This window comes from Ursus maritimus, unplaced genomic scaffold (assembly GCF_017311325.1).
Source record: "Ursus maritimus isolate PB19 unplaced genomic scaffold, ASM1731132v1 scaffold_5, whole genome shotgun sequence".
Classification (NCBI taxonomy): Eukaryota; Metazoa; Chordata; class Mammalia; order Carnivora; family Ursidae; genus Ursus; species Ursus maritimus.
Window position 1 is genome coordinate 34,974,998 of NW_024426663.1, and position 14,803 is coordinate 34,989,800.

Sequence of the window (14,803 nt, forward strand, 5' to 3'; positions counted from 1 at the left end):
GTGTGTGTGTGTGTGTGTGTGTGTGTGTGTGTGTGTGTGGAAATCATTGCTATAATTATTTTAGCATGACCACGTAGTTTTTGAATGATGCAGTTTAAATTGGTGTTCTTAACACTGGGGAAGTCAGGTTAATCCTCTTAATGTTCGCTGTCAGATTACTGAAATCTCCAAACATTCCATTCAGTTTATAATTAAACAAGGGAACATTTCCTAATACTCTCAGACTTATAAACACAGTCTATTATTTTATAGCATACTTTGATATGTTCTGAAGAGAACTTAGAGTTTTCGTCCACTTTTTAAAAATTGAAATATATTTCACATACCATAAAATTCACCCTGAATTTTAAAGCATGCATACAAGTCAGTGGTTTTTCCTCTATTCTCAAGGTTGTACAATTACCACCACTGTCTAACTCCAGAAGTCTTGTATCCATCAGCAATCACTCCCCATTGCTTCTTGCCTCCAGACCCTGGCAACCACTACCCTACTTTCTGTCTCTATTGATTTGCCCATTCTGGACATTTTATATGAATGGATAATACAATATGTGGCCTTTATTGTCTAAGAATAGCATAGTGTTTCCAAGGTTCATTCATGTTGTGGTACCTGCCAGTACGCCATTCCTTTTTTTTTTTTTTTTTTTAGATTTTATTTATTTGACAGAGAACAAGCAAGCGCAAGCAGGGGGAGCAGCAGGGAGAGGGAGAAGCAGGCTCCTCGCTGAGCAAGGAGCCCACCTGGGCTAGATCCCAGGACCCTGAGATCATTACCTGAACCAAAGGCAGACACTTACCGACTGAGCCACCCAGGCACCCCACTCTGTTCCTTTTTATGGCTGAATAATGTTCCATTGCATGGATACACCATATTTTGTTTAAACTTTCATCAGTTGGTGGACATTTGGGTTATTTCTATTTTTTGGCTATTATCCATAATGCCACTATGAACATGCATGTTCTAGCATTTGTGTGGACGTATGTTTTCAATTTTCTTGGGTGAATTAGGTTTTTTAATTAAACTTTTTATCATTTTAAGAGACCAACTTATACATAGAATGTTATTTTTCTTATTCTCACACTAACCCTAAACCCAAAGGCATGTGTTAAGATGGAAGATGAGGGGCGCCTGGGTAGCGCAGTCGTTAAAGCGTCTGCCTTCGGCTCAGGGCGTGATCCTGGCATTCCCGGATCAAGTCCCACATCGGGCTCCTCCGCTGGGAGCCTGCTTCTTCCTCTCTCACTCCCCTGCTGTGTTCCCTCTCTCACTGGCTGTCTCTCTGTCACATAAATAAATAAAATCTTTAAAAAAAAAAAAAAGATGGAAGATGAGTTGCCATATTTTATTTGCTTCCCAAATTCATTCATTCAACCACCATTTTCTGAGGGCCTATCACATGAACAGTAGTGAACAAAATCCAGAAATTCCTGTCTTTGTGAAGCATACATTCTAGGTACTGCCAAATTCATGAAGATGGTATAATCAGTTTTATTAAGTTGAACTATATGAATTGGTAAGATTTATCTACATTTTTAACTACAAAATGGCAATTTCATATGGGTCAATTTAATACCGAGCTAAATTTCTATTGGAATATTATGTAGTGTTTTTGTTCCATTGAGGTTAATTTCCCAGACAATGCTCACAACATTGAAAAATCTAAAAACTTTGTTCTTTTAACTGTTTCCTAATGGTGTGCATATTAGGTAGTAGTTGAAAATGTTCAGAAAGAAAAGCCAAACCTAAAGACATCATTCTTCAATAGTAAGATAAAGTTTGTTGAATGCTATGTGATGACATGCTCAATGTAATCATGTTCTATAATCATAAATTGTAGGAAAGTTTTAATTATTTTTAATCAAATACTCCTTCCCAGCAACTCAGTAGTATTTTTGACTATCATACACTATTGAACATTATTTGATGAAAATGCTCATGACTCAGAAACAAAGTAAATATTATTCTCAGAAGACCTATGATTAGAAATTTGTTGATTTTTCATGCAGCCAAATGAATGATAAGATTTTAAAAACCAGTTTTTCTTCCTTCTTCTTCTTTTTTTTTTTTTTCTTATCTAAAGGAGAAAGTTCAGAGCTCAGAATATGGTGTCAGAAATTTGGGTTCAGGGGCACCTGGGTGGCTTAGTTGTTAAGCGTCCGCCTTCGGCTCAGGGCGTGATCCCAGGGTCCTGGGTTCGAGCCCCATGTCGGGCTTCTCTGCTGGAAGCCTGTTTCTTCCTCTCCCACTCCCCCTGCTTGTGTTCCCTCTCTCGCTGGCTGTCTCTCTCTCTGTCAAATAAAGAAATAAAATCTTTAAAAAAAAAAAAGAAATTTGGGTTCAGATCTCAATGTAGCCACTTAGCTGGATAAGATTAATCCTTCAGGGAAATTAAAACTGCATAAGCCTCTTTTTTTTCTCCACTGTAAATACAGGATGATGGTAAACAGTACTCTCTTCCTAGGATTGTTCAGCAGTACATGGGCCGTTCACCAGACAGACCATATACTTGGCCACATGACAAGTCTCAGTAAGTTTAACAAGTCTCTGTCCCGTCTGCCCGAAACAGTCCCTGTCACATGGGTATTCCATAAATATTTGTTGGATGAGCAAATGAACACAACCTGATTCCCCATTCCAACACACCTGCAGAGCCTGCCCATCGAAAACAGCACATTCCTTCACAGCATTTCAAGGCTTACATCCCTAGGAGGAGTTTTCAGAGGAGGGAAGATGAGAGATTAGAGTATTTCCCCTCTGCTCCACCTGCTTAGTGAATGAATTCAGTGATTGGCATTTGTTAAGGGCAACTCAGTTTGGAGTTGGGGAGGGCCTGGCCTGAAGTGCCTCTGGGTTCCCCACCCAGTCATGAGTGGGGAGGCTCCCAGGCCCTGGAGGGCAATTTCCTGGTACAGATTTATGGAGAGTCTTGGGGAAGTCACTGGGAAGGCAAATTCTGAGAGGATGGTGACACATGGTGAGTAAACCTTTATCACCTCAATTGCTAGGTATTGGGCAAGATCTTCCTGGAGGGATCCAAGGTTCAAAAGAGTGAGCACCTGGATGGAAACTTCAACAACTGGAATGAGAGTAGCTGCGAACGCCATCATTATCCTGTGCTGGGCTCCTCGCTGTTTTATGGACTTTTTTTTTTTTTTGGTCCTTACAACAATCTTATGAGGTACCATTAATTCCCCCATTTGGGGATAACTAAAGCTCAGAAAGTTTTCTTTGTTTACTCAAAACATCTGCTAAGTTGTAGAGTGTGGATTCGACCCAAGTAATCTAATTCCAGAACTAACGTCATAACAGTGTTACTATACTCTAGGACTGCCTTTTTTCTCTCTAAAAAATACCCAAACTCCTTAAAACTACCTACCCAGAGAAAGATTTCAGAGTGCAGCTATTAAAAAAAAAAAAAAGCCTAAAAAAATTCTATCATGGAGTATTACGGATGAGAATGAGCCAATTAGAGATTCCCCCAGCAACGTGTTGAATTTTTCAAACATATTGAAGAAAATAAACAAGCCCACCCCCCCAACTCAAAAACATACAGTCTGGATTCCATTTATGTAAAGTTCAAAAATAGGCAAAACTAAGCTTCATCATTTCGGGACTCTATATGTAAGTGGTAAAACTACAAAGAAAAGCAAAGAAATTATTATCTTTCTTAAGAAAATAAGGTAAGAGTGGAAGAGAAGAGCAAGCTGTACTTGGGGGACTGGCAGTATTTTATTTTTTTTACTTAGGTACAGATTACATGGCTATTAGCTTTATAACAATTTATTAAACTGTACATGTATGTTTGATGCACTTTCTATGAGGATTTTATCTTTTATAATAAACATTCTAAAGAACAGAGTTAGGGACATTCTTAAAAGTTGGTTGGAGACCTACATTTAGATTCTTTTGTTTTGTGAATAATGATCCGCTAATACAAGGAGAAAGAACTTTCTAGGGTCAGAATAAGTTGAGACCATCATCTGAAGAGGGGATGGGAGGGTTTCAATCTGGGACAGAATGCAGCCACAATTATGTAGATGATGCAGAGAAAGAAATTTGGAGCTTATTTTTGTTTTAATTGTATCAGTCATCCTTGCAGTGGAAAATTAGCCTTGCAGGTTTTTTTAGGAACTGAACTTCCTGAATCTTTTAAGCTCAAAAAAAAAAAAAAAAAAAAAAGAGGAAAAGTAAACATTAACCAAATACTGCAAATACTGTGTTCTTATATCTAATTTTAACTTCATGGGGCTCTTTACTTCCTGTGTCCCCAAACTTTAAAAAGTACTAATCATAGGGGCACCTTGGTGGCTCATTGAGTTGGGCATCTGACTCTTGCTTTTGGCTCAGGTCATGATCTCAGGGTCCTGGGAATGAGCCCCATGTCGGTTCTGTGCCCAACGGGGAATCTGCTTGAGGATTCTCTCTTTCCCTCTCACTCTGTCCCTCAAGCCACTCATGCGCTCTCTCGCTCTCTCTCTCTCTAAGATAAATAAATAAATCTTTAAAAAAAAAAAAGTACTACTAATAATCCTTAACTTATCACAAGGAATGCTGACCCTAGAAAAATCACTTGAGCTGGGATGGTATGAAACTCATATACTCCTAGCAGACAACCTTCTCTTGGCATTTTGTTGGTTGTGAGTTACAATTCTCCTGTTACACGTTACAGGGGTTTCTGCTTGGCAGCTTTTCTGGCTTCATCTGGAGATTATTTAGGAGAAATTTTAGGAGCCTACAAAGGGAAACTTACTTCAGCTCCTGAAATGTTGACGCTAACCCACACAGGGTGTGGTCTCAGTGGCACGTTAGGGAACTGTACCTGAAAGGGAATATTTAGTCACTCCGAAAATATTTACTCCGTACCGGCTATACACCAGACCCTGTTCTGAGCCCTGGAGATACAATGGACTCAAGACAGACAGGGTCCCTCACGGTGGCTTTTACTTTAGTTGGGAGAAGACTTACAACAAAGATAATTAAACAGAAAATGAACAAGATAATTTCAAATAGTGATGAATGACTTAAAGAAATGAAACAGGCTGGGGCTCCTGGCCGGCTTGGTTTGAAGAGCATGTGACTCTTGATCTCAGGGTTGCGAGTTCGAGTTCTGTTTGGGGGGTAGAGAATAAATAAACTAACTAACTAACTAACTTAAAAAAAAAGTGAAACAGGCTAAAGGGACAGAGCGGGAGGGAGAGCCCATGGACAGAAGCTACGTGCGGTAGGGTGACACCTGTGGTTGCCCCGAAGTGGTGACATTTGAGCTGAGACTTTAATGATGAGAAGGAGCCAGTCATTCTGAGATCTGAGCCAAACATCCTAGAGCAAAATCGAGGGCCACTTTAGGCATTCGAAGAACAGACCGCCAGGAGAAGGGGAGTTGACGCGTGTGGGAGATGAAGTCTGCGGAAGGCGGAGGTCAGGGCTTGGGTGCCGTACAGCCTGAGTATGTGTGTTCTCATCTAACCGAACGGGAAGGCTTTGGGGGGTTTTAGGCATGTCATAGCAATGAATTTGTTTAAGCATTTTGTGGAATTTTAACTCTCCACCTAAGCATGTTCCTGTTTTTTAAAATAATTTTTGGTAACACTTGAGGACTTCTCTTTGAAATTTGTAGCTTCTGAACAGAAAGGACTAAACCTGAGCAAGAGAGCCAGGGTGATCTGAAACCAACTGATAGGATCTTGAGAAATGCAAACTGACTCCTATTGATCTTCCTACATGCATCTTAATTAGAAAGGTTGGCCTCTGTGCCTGAGAGGTACAAGCTGCTGGAGGGGCTAGAAAGGGAAATGGTAAGGGGATCTCTGCAATAATCATATGAGTATTTTTATGCTTTTTCTATGTTTTCTAAAATTTCTCAGTGAATGAGCATGTATTCTTTTTTTTAAAGATTTTACTGATTTATCTGAGAGAGGGAGAAAAAGAGAGAATGAGCCAGGGTGGAGGAGCAGCGGGAAAAGGAGAAGCAGGCTCCCCACCGAGTAAGGAGCCTGATGAAGTGGGGCTCAATCCCAGGACCCTGGGACATGACCAGAGCCAAAGGCAGATGCTTAACCAACTGAGTCACCCAGGGGCCCCGAGCATGTATTCTTTTTGACAGTTAGGAAAAAGATAGGTTTTCATTTTTTCCTAAGTTATTGTGCTGGAAGATTCAAACTTACAGAAGAGTCGAGAAGCTAGCACAATGAGCTATATCTTTCACCTAAATTCCCCAGTTGTTAAGACTGCTGACATTTGCACTTGCACGCACGTGTGCGCACACACACTAATGTACACAGTAATTTTTTTCTCAATCATTTATACTCATTGATATCTTTCTTGGTTCAGCCATTTAACACTTACCTGCAGATGGGGGGTCACACTTCACCCCACACACTTCAGCATGAATTCCTAAGAACCGAGACATTCTCCTACACGGCCACGGTCAGTTTGGGCTGCTCTAACAGAATACCGTAGCCTGGGGGGTTATAAACAATAGAAATTTATTTCTCACGGTTCGGAGCATGGGAGTCGGAGATCAGGCTGCCAGCTCGGTCAGGTTCTGGTGAGAAGCCCTTCCCAGGATGCAGACAGCAGTTTTTTCCTCTTTATGTGGTGAAGGGGGCAAGATCTCTCTCGGGGGTCTTTTGTGAGGGCACTATTCCTATTCGCAAGGGGTCCACCCTCATGACCTAATCATCTCCAAAAAGGCCCCACCTCCTAATACCATCAGGTTGGTTAGGATTTTAACATAGGAATTTGGGGGGGGCGGGATACAAACATTCAGATCATAACAACCACCATAGCATTAGCAGACCCCTGAAAATGAACATTAATACATGACTGTATCTAATATGTAGGACATACTCACATAGCTACAGTTGTTCCAAAAATGTCTTTTATGGTGTGTTGTTATTGTTTAAAGATTTTATGTATTTATTTCAGAGAGAGAGAATGTATACCAGCCAGGGGAGGGGCGAAGGGAGAGGGAGAGAAAACTCAAGCAGACTCTGGCAAAGTGCCCGCGGAGGCCGGGCTTGATCTCACGACTCCAAGATCACAACCTGAAACTAAACCAAGACTCAGATGCTCAAATGACTGAGCCCCCCAGGCACCCTTGTTGTTGTTGTTGTTTTAAATTGAGGAGCCAGGGTGCCTGGGTGGCTCAGTTGGTTAAGCGTCTGCCTCCGGCTCAGGTCATGATCCCAGGGTCCTGGAACCCTGCATCTGGCTCCCTGCTTAATGGACCGTCTGCTTCTCCCTCTGCCCCACCCTCTGCTCCTGCTTGCACTCTCTCTCTCACACAAAAATAAACAAATAAAATCTTAAAAAAATAAATTTAAAAAAAAAAATCCAGGAGCCAGTCCAGGATCATTCTTTGCATTTTATTGTCATGTCTCTTTTGTCTCTTTAGTCTCCTTAATTCTAGAACAGTCCCATTACCATTTTTGTCTTTCATGACATTGTCATTTTTAAAAAGAATCTGGTCAGTTGTCCTGTTGAATGTCTCGCCATTTGGATTTGTACACCCCCTCCCCCCTGCCAAATGTGAGATTTAAAACAAACACCACTGGCAAGAACACTGTATAGGTGGTGTTGTGGACTTCGTACCTCGTCACATCGGGAGGCTGACACTATGAAGCTGTCCCAGGAGGAGTGACGCTCACTTTGAATCAGGTGGTGCCTTCCCTTTATAATCAGTAAGTACTCCACGGGGTCATACTTCGGCTCTCTTACTTTCCAGCAACCTTTCATCCAATGAAAGCTTTCAGGGTCCATTGCTGATTCCTGCCCGACTCAAGTATTGCATCATTGGTGCATGTTATCTGCTGGTACTATCAAGTGTTAGCATCAACACCACGGAGTGCCACCCAGAAAAAAAAACACACAGAGAATTTCCAAATGTGAGAAAAAGAAGGTGGAACACATTCTAAGTGATTAACATATTGACCTCACATGAGAGAAGTTTCCTTTTTGTGATACAATTTTTTTCTGTGTTGCCTTTAAAAAGTCAATGAATTCCTGGGACACCTGGGTGGCTCAGTCAGTTAAGCGTCGGCCTGCGGCTCAGGTCATGATCTCAGGGTCCTGGGATTGAGCCCCACCTTGGGCTCCTTGCTCAGTGGGGAGCCTGCTTCTCCCTCTCCCCCCTGCTTGTGTTCTTTCTCAAATAAGTAAATAAAATCTTTAAAAAAAAAAAAAGTCAACCAATTCCCTTACCTGCATAATATATGTACTGAGTGTTTATTTACAAAGGAGGGCGGTGATGTGGGGAGAATGCAAAGCATACTTTTGTATAGCACTTTTCCCTCACACAGCCTAGGAGATGAGGTGCACACTCATAAAAATAAAAAATAATAAAACAAAAGGACAGATAAGTGCTGTGTGAGTGGTAAAGATAAGAGCACTCTTTTTTCTGACTAAGTGCACCTGCTTATCTGGCTGCCCGTATGCTCTTCCCACTTGTGTCTCTGCGCCTTGCCCTTTGCTCACACTAATTCCTCTACCTGGAATGTTCTCCTTCCACCTTTGCATCTGCAGGCTCATGTATTAAGATATTGCCACTGCTTCAAGACTGAGCTACCCCCTCTTCCATTAAAAAAAGAAACAAAAACCCTTCTTTAACTTCTCCTGCTCTTTAAAAAGTGGCTTCTCCCAATTCTGCACAAATTCCAGAATCGATTTATCTAAATCTTTTGGCTGTTCAGTGTTATACCACTTTCTAACTTGGGCTACATGACTGTGTGTCTCCTCCTTCCAGACCGTACGCTGACCGAGGCTGAGCTCCCCTTCGGCCTTGCCTGGGCTCCAGTGGGCCCCTCTTTCTGGTACTTCACACTTGTATGACTTGGAGTAAACGGACAACAGTCAATGCTTCCATAAACTGCCCCTACATTTATTGAGGTTGTATTACGCGGGTAATAATCTTGATGAGAAACTCTACGCGTGCCCTCTGTGCTTATTTTTTTTCCAGACATGATCCTTACCGTAGTAAGTTAACCAGGAAGTTTCCTTTACTCCCTTCCTCTAGACAGAGGGGAAAAAAATAACAGGAAACCGACCCACAGCAAACAATGAAGATGAATATCAAGTATTTGTTCCTTTCCGCGCACGAGGAGTTAGGCACAACATCAGGTCATCACAGTACCACTGGGAACAAGCAAAGTTGCTTTGAGCTTTAAAAAGAATTTTCAGTAGAGCAATCTGGCTGTTTTTACCGAAACGAGGTCAAGTTAAAACACAGCCTTTTAAAGAAATATGTAGATATTACTCCAAGTGTCCTCAAGTGTCCTGAGGTGTTGGTATCAAACTTGTGATTCAGGAGCTCGGTCTGAGGCTGCCGGCGGGTGACCTCCCTTCTTTCCGTGCTCCCATACATCTCGGGCATTGTCAGAAAAGAAAGAGCAGGTACTACCAAGTAACCTCCTGTGTCACGACAACATCACAAGTTAAATATTAACTCGGTCTTGTAGATAAGAAAACTCAGTTTGGTAGACGATAAAACTTTGCTTCAAATTACACAACTAGAAAAGGATAAATCCCGGATTCAAAAATACATGTCTTTCGGACCCAAATCCATGCCATCATCATAGGATTGTGCTTCTAAAAGATTTTTTTTAAACTTATTTGAGAGAGAGACCGACAGAGAGAGAGAGAGAGAGAGAGAGAGAGAGAGTTGGGGGAGGAGCAGAGGGAGAGGGAGAAGGGATCATGACCCCAGCCCAAGGCAGCACTTAACTGACTGAGCCACCCAGGTGCCCCAGGACTGTGCTTTTTAGATGCCTGCCCCCTATACCAAACTGTGAGGTCCTGCGGGTTCCACAATACCTATTGTAATGGCTGGAGCCTGAATACTGAATATAATCGAGTATTCCCCAGTTTCCATTTCCCCTTTCCTCTGCCTCACCTAACGTCAATTTCAGTCTTATATTCATCCTCCCCATGCGACCAGAGGCTTCGGGAGAAGCTGACTCCACCCCAGCTAAAGATAATCTCGGGAACTCACACCTCAAGCCATCAGCACGAAGCTGGACCCCCTGTTCCACTGCTGTTGGCAGCCACCTTACAACCACAAGGGGAATCAACACAGAGATCAAGTCCACACCAGACGAGGCAGAGACAAAAGAACCAAGAAAAACCAAAGCCTAGAGCCCACTCTGCATTTCCACTTATGTGAGATAACACATCGCCTTATTCTTTAAACTACTTCAAAAATGTTTGTCGTTGCGTTGAGCTGAAATGGTCCTGATAGAGACAATATACACACTTAATAAATGTCATTGATGAATATTCATTTTGTGCCAAGAATAACCTTTTCAAGGTGGGTATCATCACCCTCCTTTTCTAGATAAGGGAATTAAGCCTCAGCAGATTAAGTGATTTGCTTAAGGTCAAAGAACTGGTGAGGTGAAAAATGAATTCAGAACTCAAACTAGGATCTTTTGATTCTGTGGGTCCCTTACCTGCCACACAAATGAAGAGGGTGAAGGTCCTCACTCTGTGACACCCTTTTGCTTAAGGAAGAACTCACAGGAAGTGATAAAATCATTCCGTGACAAGATTGATTTTTCTGCCTCTTTTACTAAACAGACATTTCCACGAACTTTCATTGACATTGACCAAAACATCCATGTCCAAAATGGCCAAGAAATTATGGTGATTCAATCAACATAGCCTAGGTTGTGCTGAATTAACAACAACCTCCCACGGGGCGCCTGGGTGGCACAGCGGTTAAGCATCTGCCTTCGGCTCAGGTTGTGGTCCCGGCGTTCTGGGATCTCTGGGATCGAGCCCCACGTCAGGCTCCTCCGCTGTGAGCCTGCTTCTTCCTCTCCCACACCCGCTGCTTGTGTTCCCTCTCTCGCTGGCTGTCTCTATCTCTGTCTAATAAATAAATAAAATCTTTAAAAAAAGAAAAAAGAAAAAACAACAACCTCCCAAAATCTTGGCGTCTAAAAACAACGAAGGTTTATTTTCGCTCATGCTCCATGTCTGAAGAGAGTTTGTGAGGGGCGCCACTGCAGTTCTCTCACTCTAGGACCCAGGCTGTCAGAGAAGCCACCGTTCCAAATGTTCCCAAACATCGTAAAGGAAAAGAGAGCTCTGGAGGCTCTCACACTGACAGTTAAATGCTTTAACTCAGAAGTGATGCAAGTCACTTTCATTAACCATATATTGCCAGAACTAGACCTATGGCTCCACCCAGCCCCAGTCCTCCGTGTGCCTGGAAGGAGAAGAAAACTGGGAATCTAAATGGTGAACAGCAGTAATGACCACACGACTGGTTATACTGATGCCTGTGCTAATGTTTGCTCTTAAAATAAGACAAGATGATGTAAAATGTAGAGCTTACAAATTTCTCAGAGCCCTTCAAAACACTCTACCAAGGTACTTTTACTAACAAGACCTCGTTTTATCTTCACCACAACCCTGTGGAGTAGGCAGAGTAGGTAAATGTGAGTACCAGCCAATTTTATAGCACACCGAGGCTCCTGGAGGTTTCCCAGTTTGCCCGAGGTTATAAGTACCGGAGCTGAGAATCAAGAGTTGGACTCTCCATGCCATGTTACTTCCAGTGCACTACACTATCTTCAGGGAGCCATCTCCATGAGAGGGTGTGAGCACATCAAAGTGTCGTCAAACACAGGGACAAATACTAGTCTTAGAAACAAGACAATATGTGAGGTTTCCTTTGGCAGATTCCACAACTCAATAAATTAATAGTACACACGGTAAGAGTCATCCACTATACACACATATGGTTAGGCTGAAAGGTAGAGGCAGCCTAGTTACCTACCACCATCATGGCCTTCTAGGGACAAAACCATAGCAAGCCTTCTAAGAAGTAGTGAAAGAATGACCAAAATGTCCCTCCCCTCTTTCCTTCCCCTGTGACATCATTCATGGCAGCAAGAGAGAAGAAGACTTCCTAAGGGAACTGGACTAGAAGCCAGGAGACCCAGTTATACTCAGTTCTGTCAGAAGCCAACTATGTAATTTTTTAAAAGTTTTATTTATTTATTTATTTGAGAGAAAGAGCACGAGGGCTGGGGGAGGGGCAAAGGGAGTGGGAGAAGGAGAGAAGAAGATTCCCCGCTGAGTGCAGAGCCTGAAAGCAGTAGTGGGGGGTGGACTCTATCCCAGCACCCTGAGATCATGACCTGAGCCGAAACAGTTGCTTAACCAACTGAGTCACCCAGACACCCCAGAAACCAGCTATGTAACTTTAAGCCAGTCATTTAATCTGTCTTTAACAGTGACAATAAAATAATGTCTATCATTTTAAAATGTTTGATTATATATTATTTTTATTATACATTATATATTTATAATTACATCTATTATTATTGTAAAAGGTTTTGAAATTATAAAGTGCTATAAGTAGTTAATCATTCAGTATTTAATACTAAGCTGCTCTTTGTGCTTGGCCTTGGGGGAATACCAGAATAATTAAGGCATGATCTAGGCCACCGGCATCTGTTATTCTTGCATGTCTAGCTTCTGTTACGAACACACAGCTCTGGGGTGCCTTCGGCTCAGGTCATGATTCTGGAGTCCCAGAATCGGGATAGACCCCCGCATCACATGGGGCTCCCTACTCAGCAGAGAGTCTGCTTCTTCCTCTCCCTCCCACTCGTGTTCTCTCTCTCTCTCTCTCAATCACTCTCTCTCTCAAATAATAAAATCTTTAAAAAACACACACACAAAAAAGCACACACAGCTCTTCCTTTGAAGACTTGTCCCTTCGCCCCACTTCAGGAGGTCTGACAGAGCTGTCAGTCCCGATGCTGTGTCCCCACGGTGGTGGGTATGCTAATGAAATGTGGCGATTGGTTCAAAGATGGACATAAGACAATCAAGGCCTATCAGAGGCTTCCCAGAGACGTGGTAGAGGATTGCTGGAAGAGAATCTCCTGTAATCCCTGAACGGAACCATGGTGCCTATGGGCGCTCAGCCATCTTCCTCAGTTACACAGAAGGATAAATAGAGGAAGATGAGACTAATATGCTGTGGGAAGCAGAGAAGACAGAAGGATGGGCTGACAGGGAGCGCTGAAGCCAAGTCAATTTCTGGACTGTTCCGTTCTCTAAGTCAGTACATTCAGTCAGTCTCACCTTCTCACCTGCTTTATAAACGCAGCTCAGGGCTCAACTCCAACCTTACCTCTTTATCCAAATACGCTCCAGCCCTTCCAGCCTACTGTAGCCTCTCTAGAATTCCCCTCCCCCTCCCCAGAATTCCTGGATGACTGGGGTCTGTTAATCCCGAAATAAGCTCTATAAAAGTGCTTAAGAAAGAAGAAGGATTACATAAAAGTATCTCTTGTAAAAGTAAAGTAAAAGTAAAAATGGTATCTGTTGAATTTTAAACGTACTCCCTCATTCTCAGCTCAGTAGAACTAAAAATGCCTTCAAACTGCTTTAAATTCCAATGAGTACTCCACTTGCTAATACCAGCGCACTTCATCCTTCTCAAACCCTGTCTAGCCTTCACATTCTTTCAAGCTTGCCTCAACCAAGCTCTGTTATTACTGAGAACATCTAGGCCACTTCATCCTTCTTGAAGGGTCTCTAGAGTCAACCCTTTTCTTCTGTTCTCCACTCCCTCCCCCTCTCCCCACATTACACACCCTTTCAGAGTTAGCTTTTCCTCTCCAAGTCACCTCCTACGGGGCTGTCCACTAATCCCAAGTTGGAAGTCCTTTCCTTGGTTCCTGTGCTCAAAAATGCAGGAGTTCCTTTTTTCTTTTTAGAGTAAATTTTTGTAGAACACCAAGTCATTAAAGTTATTAAAGGTAACTTGTCTTTACTATTCATAAACCAGAGTATTGGCCCTTCACTCAAGTTTACACAGAATTGGATTCAGCATTGTGCTGAGAAGTTGAGTGGCCGGCAACTTTGCAAAGCTCCCACTATGCAATTACCCGGATAGTTGGAATTCCTTAGTTTTCCAGCTACAAGGCTTTGCTAAGGTGCATTATCAATGTTGACTCAGGTTGGTCTTTAAGTATTAGTTTGGCTTAGTCTTTCCTTGAAATGTCAATTATTGTTAGTCTAGCTTTATCATTGTCCTTTGGTGTGTTGCTTTGCTAACCATATAGTTTTTTAAGTAAATGCTAAGTGATTTTATGTTATGTACCCAGCAAACATCTACCTTAATTTGTGTATAAGGAAAAGCATATTCATGATATCCCTAGTCTATAGTGTGGTATCATGTTGTGATGTAATATTGACATTTATTGTTTTGTTTAAAATATAATGCTATTTTAGACAAGGGTGCCAAGACTATTCAGTGGGGAAAGGACAGTCTTTTCAACAATTGTTGGGAGAACCGGATATCCATAGGCAAGGAAATGAAGTTGTATGCCTACTTTAGACTACATAAAAAAATTAACTCAGGGCACCTGGGTGGCTGACTCGGTTAAGTGACTGCCTTTGGCTCAGGTCATGATCCCAGGGTCCTGGGATTGAGCCCCACATCGGGCTCCCTGCTCAGTGGGGAGTCTGTTTCTCCCTCTCCTGCTCCCCCTGCATGTGCTCTCTTTCTGTCAAATAAATAAATAAAATTTAAAAAAAATTAACTCAAAATGGATCAAAGACTTAAAATAAGAGCTAAAACTATAAAACATTTAGAAGAAAACAGAAGAAAAGTTTCACAACATTGGATATGGCAATGGTTTTTTAGATATGACACCAGAGGCATAGGCAACAAAAGAAAAAACAGGTAAGTTGGACTTGATCAAAATTAAAACCTTTTGTTAGTCAAAAGTCACGAGCAATAGGGTAAAAAGGCAGCCCACGGAATGGGAGAAAATATCT